We start from the raw sequence: 12,477 nt of genomic DNA, 5'->3' as shown, positions 1-12,477 counted from the left end.
GACTGTATGAAACACTCATACATTGTGTGTATGCGGAAATCAGCAAAACATCAGAAGAGAATCTTCTGTGTCTATCAGAACAATATAAGGAGTAGTGGAGGGGACCTGCACAGATACAAGAGAAGTCAGTCAAGAATGGGGGTGGAAGATCCTATTAGGCAAAAGGCTTAATTACACCCCAAAGAATAGGCCAGTGAGAGCAATACATGAGGATTGGCAGACTGGAGAGTGGTCATAGAAAATCTGTATCACAGGCCAACATGACCATCAGTACTGAATGAGGGACTCTTGAAGCCAAAGACAATTCATGGTTAGGCATGGGTAATATCTTGGCTGGGGCCTTATAATATGTTTTTGTTTCCATAGTAGTTCATAAGTAAATAATAGATGTTAGTATTACTCAAGATAATGGTGCTCAATTTATTGACCTCAGAAGGATGGAAAGAGGCGTCTGCCTTGTCAGTCTATGAACTGATGACTTTCAGATCGCTGCAGATGTCAGTGGCGAGTGTTAACTCGCTGAGCCATAAGAATATATCCCCTGTACAGCATATGCCTATACCGCCTTCATCCAAGCGAAATCAGTTCAGATAGTTCTGGCCTAATACTACTCCAGCGAAGTATTTTTCCTTTGCATTCTAGGGACAGTGAAGAGGTGAAAGAAAATAAACATGATCATACAGATGGTGTGAGTGGACATGCAGTGGTTGAAAGGGCTGCAGATGGCTGAAGCAGCATAGGCACACATAGCACTACAAAAGGGCTAAGTCAAAAGACTTTAATCGGCTAATTTACAGAAGAGTTGAGAGAAAGGACATCTATTGATCACAACATATTGCAATAACGAATAAAAAGAAAAGTGCACATGAAGATGGCAACATTTGTGCTGCCACATATATATAATGAATGAAAACGCTTGTAGTCACATAACTGGGTAGTTACATGAAAGTAGTAATGAAAGTTCAGGTCATCCCTTGCAGCAGTCCCCAACCTGCAATGGATAGAAGCTGGTCACGAAGACTTACAGCCTGATTCATCATTGTTAAATCCGGTCGCAAAGGGCCAGATTCTGAGAATCTGGCCCTTTGCGAGCGGTATTTTTGCATTTGGGATTCATCATCCCAAATGTAAAAATCGCTATTTAAGAATTCGCATATTTGCGAGGAATAGCATTTAAGGAATCTCTATTAGAGATTCCTTAAATGCTATTCTTGAAACATTTTTAAATTGCGAATTCGCAAAAATTTCCCGCTATTTACCGAGAGGTCAAACCTCGTGGTAAATAGCGGAAACTTAGAAAAATGCATTTAAATGCATTTTTCTAAGTTTCATGTTACACACACACATGTCCTTGGGACATGTGTGTGCGCAACACCAATGTAGCATACATTTCAGGGGTGCTACAGGGTGTCCTTTGGACACCCCTGCACCCTTGAAATCGCAATTTCAATATGCAAATCGCTAATTGCGATTCGCACATTGAAATGTCTTCCCATTCATTCCTATGGGCCTTTGGGCCCATAGGAATGAATGGGGAGATATTCCTTAATTGCGATTAGCAATTTGCTAATCGCAATTAAGGAATAATTAGAAATCGCAATTTATTTAGCGATTTCTTGGTGAATAGCATTTTGCTATTCCTTAATAGCGATTCCTTAATAATAGCTATTAAGGAATAGCAAATACTCACCTTGATGAATCAGGCTGATAGCATCCTGTACAAGAGTTCTAAATGTACAGTCAACATTGAGAAAGATTAAAAAGAAGTCTATGGAGGTTATTGGGTAGATGGCCTAGAAAGTCAGACTTTCCTGTGGAGATTTCTTGCTGAAGCATATTTTCAATGATACACAATAGGGGCCACCCGTAAATTATCTGGAACCAGGGGCAATCAACACATATGAAAAAAATGTTCAGGGTAAGATAATCAGTTATATACAAACATTAGCAATTGTTCGTCAAAGAATGCCAAATGATTTGAGAAAAGCAATACCATCAGGCATCGCCAATTTGTATACATCCATGACGTTTAATACATCCGGGCTGTGCTCAGTGCACAAGTAATCGCAGAGATCCTGGCTTTTTTCTACGGGACTGTGTTTTGAGCAATGCTTGCATGCTGCGCAGGACCAGGTAAACCTGTCTATGGTGTCGGATCCCAGGCCAGAGGTCAGCAGAGGACCCAGTAAAATTGTTCGAATGGGACCCGTGCCGGGAGTTACTATTGTGAAGCCTATAGTTTATGGAAATGTTGCCAGATATTTTGGAAAGAAAAGGGAAGAAGGTGGTCACACTCATCAGTGGACAGTGTACGTTAAACCGTATAGGAATGAGGATATGTCAGCATATGTGAAGAAAATCCAATTTAAGTTGCATGAAAGTTATGGAAATCCTTTAAGGGTTGTGACTAAACCGCCATATGAAATTACTGAAACAGGCTGGGGTGAATTTGAAATAATTGTCAAAATATTTTTTATTGATCCTAATGAACGACTTGTTACTCTGGATCATTTGCTGAAACTGTTCCAGTCTGATACCAATGTCCTGCTAGGAAAGAAAACTGTGGTTTCTGAATTTTATGACGAGATGATTTTCCAGAACCCCACAGCCATGATGCAACAGCTATTGACAACATCTCGCCAGTTAACACTCGGAGCATACAAGCCTGAAACTGAATTTAGCGACTTGGAAACCAAAAATAAGGAGAAGATGGACGCTGCTAGAAAGAAAATCAATTTTGAAATCTCTGACCTCAAAGACAGGTTGAAAGCTAGTCGTGAAACTATTAACAGTTTGAAAAATGAAATTAAGAAACTTGAAGAAGATGATCTTTCTAAAGACATTTAGAAACCAACAAACAGAATAACAGTAGCAGACTGGTCTAAATCAAAAAGGTGCTGCAAGGTGGCACACTTATGTAGATGTTGATGCCTTCGAGCAGATTGTGAGAACTGCAATTTTTATACGTGAACGATTTTACAAGTGCGAACTGGACATTGTTACACTTCTCAGCCGGCTCAAAGCCATTGGTAAAGTTTACTAATATAAACATATTGGACAATCTCTTGCAAAATGCCCTCTTTCATAATGTAGAGGAGACTGACATGTTCCTGTTTATTGTTTGCACTGGAACCTAACATTGTGTTGGTTTTAACCTTTATGTTTGGCATTTAGCTCTGTTGTTGAAGTAATCACATAGTACATGAGAATTAAAAGAAACGTACAAAAGTGTGCAATACATAAAATACAATGGAACAGTAAAGGTTTGCTGCTGTTTGCTTGGTCAAAGAACTTAATGTCAATACAGCAGAGTTACTCAAGAGCAAGTTCCAATGAAACAAGCATTGATGGTGTTGCAACCTGCAAAGAATTAATGGGTCATCATCAGAACAAGAGGTTTAAGAAACAAAAGCTACACTCATGTATATCAAAAATTAGATTTGTGGTAGGCCATGTCTGTAAATGAGATTACTTATTGATGCTTAGTCTAATTCTAAAGGAAAAGGGACAAAAAGCAACTAATGTGATGTGATTATAAAATGGAGCAGCAAGTGGGCCACCACCTAAAATAAAATCAGACTTACTTAGTCATTGTTTAAAATGTCTATTATTGAGCGGCGGGGGTATTGATCACTTGACATAAAGTCAATCATTTAGTGTAGAAAGATGACAAACTTAGTCTCACCATATACCAGGAGGAACTAAAAGTATATTTACTCAATGCATCAAGCAAACTGACAGTTTCGGATAAACCGGATGTCCCTGAAGGAGTCACAGAACCAACTGAAAAAAAGGACTCTAAAGTGAGCTGAATAGTCTGCTGCGCGCATTCAGAAGTCAGACCACCTAACCAAAGACCCCAAAATGAGCCAAATATTTGGTGGGAAAAGGGAGAGAGACAACATGAATATATAAATCATTTTTCACCACCATAAATAGAGAATTAAACTCTGGTATGACGAGACATCACCGCAGCAGACGGTGACGCAATCTATAGAGAATCACATGAAGGAGCTCATGCCATACATCCAAGGAAGCTGCAGGGCGTGTTAGAGAATAGATATAGAAGGTATCTAACTGCGAATACTAGAGTGGGTCACACAAAAATTGTGACCTCAAGGACTAAAAGAGGCCATGGAAGAATTAACAATAAATGAGGAAAGTGATTGGCCGAAGGAATGTGTTAAGAAATTAGATTTGGCAGCAGCTATCTAATACATAGCATGACCATGTCAATTGGTACCACACAGATATACATATTAGATAGGATTTGCATCATTAATCGCTACAACCAATGTAATAATGCAACATTAAAAAGATAAACATATAATATGATAATCTTCTACCTAGTGGAGGTATAAGATGACCTCAAAAATTTGTATACTTTCACTGAGTATCCCTTATTTAGAAAAAAATAATCCAACTCAGCCAATAATGTATGTTTTCTATAAAATCCATCTTTATTATCTATCGTACAGCTAGCCAACCTGTGTTTCGAGGGAGAAGCTTCTTCTTCATGGCTTATAATATAGATCTATAGTTGCATCCATGATATGGTTGTCAAACAATTTCTTAAATGTTGGTTTAATTTTGCCCCATTTCAGTTTCGGCAATAATGTTGCATCACGTATCAACAACCTTCACTCGTTACTCCAACTTGCGCAATAATTTGTTTATAAAAATCATACAATAATGACTATGGTGGATTCATTTTAAAAAATATTGAACACTCAGTGAAATTATAAAATGATTTGAGATTATATTATACCTCTACTTGGTTGAACCTTAACTTTGATTAGGTTGGTCTTGGAGGGGAGGACTCAGGGTCCGTTATCCTTTAAAACCAAAATATTTGTTACCCATATATTTGTCATTTATTATAGCATGATAATCTGATCATATTATAACCCTAGATAAAACATAAAACCAATATGCAGTGAGAATCAATATGTCAAGTTGCGATATGTGATGTAATTATTCAGCATGACTCAAATATCCATATATCAGAACCTTAGAAATATAATACTCAAGACTTCTGCAATTAGCACAATATTTGAAAATGTTGTCATCATAACGTAGCCAAAGACATGTGTGATATTTTAATGTTATGATGGGGCAACACATAGGCAGTCAAAATAAAATTTAAGAGAGCAAAGCTGCCATTAATAATGCAGCAAAGTTAAGATGCTGGCCAGCCATGGGTTAAAGATATAAAGTATTCTTTCCCAGTCACTAAAAGACTTAAAAATTATAAATGCAATGCTTAATTTGTAAATGAATGAGTGCTGGTGTCTAAAGCTCTGCTGAGAAGCCAAAGGCAGGTGAAATTAAAGGTGAGCATGCCGAACACCAAAGCTCTGTAGCCTTCAATTCACCTCTGGCCTCTTTAATGCACTGCCCGGCATCCCCCTGCGCGTTTATCCTTCTCTTGCAAGTTTTTGCTTTCTCTCTTTGTTACGTTTTTCCATCTTTCCCTTCCTCCATCTTTCTGCTTTGTGTCTTTTTCCCTCTATTGATCTTTGCAAATGTCCAAAAAGGAACAATAAGTGCTGGTCCCCAAAAATAAGTGCCTTTGGTCCCAGTGGTGGCTGGTACCATAAATAATTGATGGAGCAAGCACATCAGTTATTTGACCCACTGACCAGCAATACCTTCAAGGTTAACGTCAAAGCTCTCAATCATGGTTCGTTATAAACAGTGTTTAAGCCAAACCATGACTTAGAGCTCTGATGTTGAGGCTGCATGCAGTGCGAGTTTCTTACAGAGCTTGTAAAATAAATAATATGTACCTACCCTCTGTATTGCACTGGTTCGCCTCCTCTGGTCCTCATGCTTCCAGTCCTTCGGCACGGATCTGAGACACTTCCCCCAACCAACCCAGAGGAGAGAAGCACCAGGATTGGTCGGCATGTGCTGGCTCGACTCTCCCTTGGGCGCTGGGTCCTGTGCCTGCTCTCCAGCCAGCTGTCTAAGAAAGCTCGGGTTGTAGAGGTTTAAAGTGCACAAGTCAGGGTGGCTTTCGGAAGGCATCCAGCCACATTGATATGCACACACTAAACTGGAGTGAGCACTACTCCCCTACTGCCAGTCAGCAACAGTGGCCCGCCCCTCCCTCACACACAGTTCGGGCAGGAAGCAGTGTAAAATAAAATGGTGATAAATTCACTTTAATTTTCACCTTTACTGCACTTGCAGCAGGGGGGAGACACTCCTCCACCTTAATGGAGGAGCCACCGCTGTTTGGTCCCAATGCCACCTACCAATTAAGCACTGTAACTGGTCAGATATAAGAAAAGTAAATTATCTGAGTTTATGCAGAGAAGATAGAATTGTATTCTTCCATATGTTTAATCCTCTTACAATACGGTCATATTTCAACATCAATTTGCAGTCAGCCTTATTCAGCAATAATTTCAGGCCACGATCTTGTGTTTGTCTTACCACCTGTTCAATGACCTGCCAACCTATGCTATGTTTGGAGCATTGAGTCATACCCGAGAGCAAAGTGGATTTCCTCATTTGCATCAAGGTGAAGTATTGGAAAGCAAGAAATGCCCCTCAGACTTTGAGCAGATGCTCTATTAGTGGTACAGAGAGAGCAGTGTGTGTCCTCCTTCAATAGGAAATATTGTGAGCCAGTCTAAAATTGCAAATATTTTATAGAATGCCTCACATCCAATATTAGCCTGGCTATTTATGTCTACCTATAGGCAGCTTTTAGATCTCTATTGTCAAAAGGCCTCTTGTGGACCATACCGGAACTTACAATGGACTTTGGGCCCGCCCATCATTACCACTGGCTGGCTTTCTTGTCACTCTTATTTGCTTGCTTCTGATGTGATGGCTTTTTTTCCTTTTCTCGTTCTTGATCTCCACTCGACCATAGATTCTTGCCCATTGTTTTGAATGGCCTACTTGTATTCTTCCACTTCTCACATTTCAAGTGTTGCTTTTTTATTTTGCTTTCTGCACTCCATGAGAGAAAATGTGAGTTCTGCTCTTTCACTTGTGCTGCTTCTCCATGGAAATCCCTGCCCCCCCCTCACCCCAAATGCCTCATGTTCTTTCTACCTCCCCCAACCCAGCTCATCCATTAATTTCCCTACTTCAGTGTATTATGTTTTGGGTCTTGCACTAGACAAAATCTTTTGCTTTTACCAAAATTATACGTATTGATAGGGGCTTTCAAGCAACCCTCTCCGCCCATTGGTCTGCAGGGGTGTCATTCAAATATTTCGACTACTGCAGCATATAGCCTGTGCTACTGGCTAACCACATTTTATCCATTGGCTAACGTTACTGTGAGCGGCAGCATTCTGTTCTTTATCGAGGATTACATTCACACACAAAGTAGTTCTATTCAGTGCCAAGGACAACTATGGCAATGTGAGATTTTTGAGATTAAGATATTTATTTATTGTTTTAGCCAATGTGTGTTTTTGTCATACAGGCGAGGTACCACTGGTTCTCCCAACAGTAAAGTTTTACAAAAACCATTATAAAGAAAACAACCTTTGTAAAGGGAAAGTGCTGGGAGCTGACGCTAGAAAATGTGATTGTTTGCAATGCTTTCGTCTTACTTGCTCCCCATCAACAAGCCTTCATTCACTACCATGTTCACTACTCCCCCACCCACCTGCCCACCTGCTGCTCCACATCTACTCACCCCCACTGTCATGGTCCTTTTATCAGGTTTGCCTAGGAGCTGTAACTTGCTTTCTCGCATTTTCTATTTAATTGTTTTATTTACCACTCAAAGAGGCATTCTCCAGCTTGGAACGGGTAATTAATAATAAATAAAATGGTACCCGAAGTCTTGCCACATGCGCTTCAATGCTTGGTGGCACCTGCGCTAACATACGTCAGCATGCTGGACCACCAGCCTGTCAAGAGGCAGAAAGCTTTTTCTTCTTGATTTGTTTTTGCTGAGTAGCTTTAGCAAAAATCACTGGCAGTGCCAGTAGGTCGAAAAGGCGAGAACATGTTGTATTGCATGTTGGAATTTATGCAAGGAAGGATTAGTAATCTCCTTCAACAGTGCCTGCCACAGCAAGAAGATAGGCTTCATTGGAACGATGCCATGAATATATTGCTCTTTTTAGATAGGATTTGGATACATCATGGTTGTTTATTAAAGTGCTTTGTAATCTAAATCTCACTTGAAAGTTATTCTTTCAGTTAGCAAAAAATATGTGTTTGCACCGGGATTGCCATGGATATTTGTGAGTCCACGGGGATTAAATGTTTCACACTGGAATAGCCACTTTGTTGCTTCTATGATTCCAAAGAAATTCTCAGTACAGTCTGACTTCAAATATAACTTTCCATCTCCAGTCAGGAATCTGCCAAAGATGACCAGCAAATGCATATGAATTTCGCTTTGTTTGTGGCTCATCCGTCAGCTGCAGAGAACGTGATTCGACAGTCTGATGCTTATACCAATCAGCATAATTGTTTCGAAAGTAAACATGTGTGCAATACATTTACTATAGTGGGCAGGAGAGACGGCCAGTGCAAGACGTTTTGAAGCCCTAGGTGAAGTGCAGCTGTCGCCCTGCTAGACAGTATGTATTCTCCATCATAAACCACACACACAAGCCCACACGCACAAGAAACGCACGTGCCCACACACGCCCACGTATAAAATAGCAAATTAAGATAAACTCCGTGATCTGTTTTTACATTGTGACAGTACATGGGTGATGTGAGCAGAGCACAACAGATGCAGTGATAAACTGGAGGACGATAACAAGCACCAATTTCTACGTTCAAGCGCCCCACATTTCACTGCTGACATTTCAATCAAGAATCCTCCCTACTGTGCCATGTATGACAGAGTTGTCTGAAGTGGGGACATTGCTAATGAACTCTACTTCGAAACACTCTTCACTGCCAAAGCATCACAAGGAACCAGTGCTTTCAATGGAAATACAGAATTAAATGTACTGCAGCAGAGCTAAAAAGTGCAGCTGCTCTCTCTTTCAGCTTAAAGAAGTGCAGGTACTCAGTACCAGAACCTGCCTTGTACTGTTTCTTGTAAAACTTTTAATAAAAATCTCCTAAACAAAAAAAAACCAACAAAAAAAACTAATTAAAAAAAGCAGTGCAATGAACATATGAAAGGCAAATAGCGGATCCCAACTACTTAACACTGGATGTTTTCTTTTTAAAGATGATGAATTAACCTCTCTTAATGTATGCAGTGCAAAAAAGCTTGATGTATTGTATTACTGCATTGAATAATTTAAAAGCCAAATACAAATAAGGGAACCATGAAAGGCAAATAGTGTCTGTCATCCCCTCATGGAATCAGCTTGACAGCTCACTTTGAGCCTGATTCAGAGTTCGGCAGATGGGTTACTCAAAAGTGTGATGGGTATCCCGCCCACCATATTACAAGTGCCGTTTGATATAATGCAGTGGACAGGATTTCCGTCATGTTTATGGAGGGGCAATCCCTCCACCAAACTCTAAATAGGCCATTTGTTCTCTGATATCCAGACTTTCTTTAACCTCAAATAATTGTACTCTCTTAGGTATGGATTCCTATCATTCACACATATGTGTCACAGACAGAAGTTGCCACTGGAGAAGATGCTGTGCAGGGTTAAAGGTTAGAAAACAGACGCATGTTTCTCATGTATTGAGATTGCGCATACCTATGGTCAGTTTGAAAAAGGCTGGCGTGATGGGCTGTGTCCTGGGCCGGACCTTCTAACATAAAATATGGCAATTTCTAATCCTAGCTTAAGAACCAACTTAAAACATAATTTTTTATAAGATCTTAATTGAGTCAAGAAAGAGTTAGCCACACTTAAGGAAAATGTTGAGGTGTCATGATTAATGATTTGGTGACAGCAACGCTGTCCATTTTGAGATCACATAATTCTAATATAATTGTACAGCACAACCATACTTACTTTCACGTATTTCAGTACCAAAAATATTTTTCGACGAAAGCTGGTCGTATTTGTCTCATAGTCAGGCGAGTCTGTCGAGTGAGCCTAGAGACCCATGGAGGCCAGCCTCTGCCTCAACATGGCTGATGTGGGCAGCATTTGAGTTGCATTCATGTACATACTGGAGCGGGTCTGGTTTCTCCAGAATAAACTGGCTGCATTGGTCTAGATTTCCTGGCAAAGATGAACGAATTAAATAATAGCTCCAAGTCCAGATATGGCAGGAAAAAGTTTTCGGTTTGCACTGGAGTGGGATACCAGCTGACATGCATAAATCTTCAAGAAGCAATCAGGTAGAATTCATAAAAACACATATATTCCCTTATAACGCCAGAGTGTCTATCTCAAATTCACCAAAATGGCCTTCTCCATATTTGAACGCATCATGATGACTGAGTACCCACTTCAATGTTAATCAATCAGTAGATGTTTAGAGCGCTTCTTGCCACCTGTGAGGTGATGTATTTATGTTGTGTTGAATTATTGGCATCACTTGCTTTTAATGTTAATATCAAAAGCAGCATTGATCGAACACGTCTCAGAGGCATGCACGACACAATTAGGAAGCCAAAACCAAGGCGCCTGGTTTAAGCTGCCGCTTAATAATACATCAGCTGAACAAAACAATGATATTTCAAGATGCATCACAAATTATTTATTTTGGGTGGTGCATCAGCGATTAAGTCCAGTTCCAAAACGACGTGGATTTGAAAAACAGAGCTATCTTTCCAGGTCTGTCAATGGAGTATTAGCAGAATTTGATAATGAAATCTGTAGTATGGATATGTTAAAGAATAAGATTTCTCAAATAGACGTACAATATTTCTATTAAGTGGTCATTCAAATACCATGAGTTTTTATGTTGCCTGTAATATGTATTTTGAATAAAGGTATTAGGCACCAGACAATGATTGTTTCGATGAAAATCATTTTACGTCTTTCAGTTTTGACAAAAAATCTATGTCATATTTTTCTTCAGTGCCTCCCAATTTGAGTGTTTCTGCATGTACCTTTGTGCAGGGCAAGGAGGCAAACACGTGTGATTTCTATGTTACCTGAAGTAATGGACAAACCTGATGGAAGGAAGCATGTGGTTGTTTAATTGCCACAATTAATACACTATAAAGTTAGAAATAATGGAAACATTAATCAGTCAGGGAGGAGTGCTGGCTTTCAACCAATTTAAAATAAATCATTGAGTTGTCCTACATTATAGGGGGCGAGAGAATTACTGCCACAATTAATCCACAAGTTCCAAACTTTAATTGTCTCGCCAATAGAGATACCTTTATTGGAACAAATTAAGTGAGCTAGTATATCTAGCATCTGTTTGTTGCTATTGAGCCATCCCTTAAAAATAGGCCATATGAATCTTGTATTGTGTCTCGCAGTAGAAAGCAACTTTTTTGATGGAAGATTTAAAGTAAGAACGTCGGTAAGCAATATTAGAATTCTAAACCAGGCTGCATAATAGACAATTTTGCAACCTGCGTGAATCTGCTACCCATGTTACATTTTGCTTTTTCTCATTAAAATCTCTGTTGATAATTGTATTTTGGCAACAATGACCTGAATCTTATATCAATGTAAGTGATTAGTAAAACATATAAAGATATTCAGTGGTGCAATAAGGGGGCGTAGACTCTCATGCAAGCAGGAATAATGGGGCCCTACTCCCAGGTATAATTGGACATCGAGTCTACCGATTGAAATAGGAGAATAGATAATATATCAACTGTTTTTTAGAAACTTAATTACTTTGACCTTTTAAGTTGACAGTGTTGTTTGTTATTAGATGCCATGATGAAAAACACAGAAGTATATAAAGAATATATTTCCTATGTCGATACATAAACTACATCCTTTGAAGAATTCAACTTTAATGGCAATTGCCAAAATTGGTGCTGGCAAGAGAATATGTCATCTGGGATAATTTAATTGAAAGGCAGAACTTAATTTCATATTGCATGGGCCAAATGTACAATTCATGTTAATAAATGGAAACTTTATGCAACCTCTATAAAACGGATAAACAACACACAGGTACTTACATTGGCATCAAATAGCTTTGCAGCAAAAGCCAAATAATCCGAGTACCCTAGGTACTGTGAAGTAGTTTATAACCCAGGCAACGTCACTATACCTAATTGGCTGGTTGATATCTCTTTTAATGTTAATGAGCCTGGGAATAGTACCTCTTGCCAACAGTTTGAATTCCATGCAACTATTCACCTCCCTTTTATAAAATGATTTTCTTTTTATTTTGGAAAACTCTCAGACACTGTATGTTTAATTTATCATAGCAGTTTCAAGGCTCAATTTTTAGCTGAAATAGTCTCTTTGAGGGGCTTTGTGTATATTTTACTTAGCCTACGTATTTTTTTGATCTATCTATCTATCTATCTATCTATCTATCTATCTATCTATCTATCTATCTATCTATCTATCTATCTATCTGTCTGTCTGTCTGTCTGTCTGTCTGTCTGTCTGTCTGTCTGTCTGTCTGTCTGTCTATCTA

General features: G+C 39.1%; 1 protein-coding gene and 1 pseudogene across 2 annotated transcripts in view; one reads left to right on the top strand and one right to left on the bottom strand.

Annotated features, from left to right (window-relative positions):
- Window positions 1-12,477, bottom strand: part of PPARGC1A (PPARG coactivator 1 alpha) — a 244,608-nt gene that overhangs the window by 119,897 nt on the left and 112,234 nt on the right. The gene's annotated exons all lie outside the window — the stretch shown is intronic.
- Window positions 2,198-2,922, top strand: LOC147725354 (YEATS domain-containing protein 4 pseudogene; annotated as a pseudogene).

The sequence above is a fragment of the Lissotriton vulgaris genome, chromosome 3_2, assembly GCF_964263255.1.
Source record: "Lissotriton vulgaris chromosome 3_2, aLisVul1.2, whole genome shotgun sequence".
In the NCBI taxonomy this organism is placed as follows: domain Eukaryota; kingdom Metazoa; phylum Chordata; class Amphibia; order Caudata; family Salamandridae; genus Lissotriton; species Lissotriton vulgaris.
The sequence above is the reverse complement of the archived record's forward strand: the minus strand, read 5'-3'. Positions and strand labels throughout refer to the sequence as shown.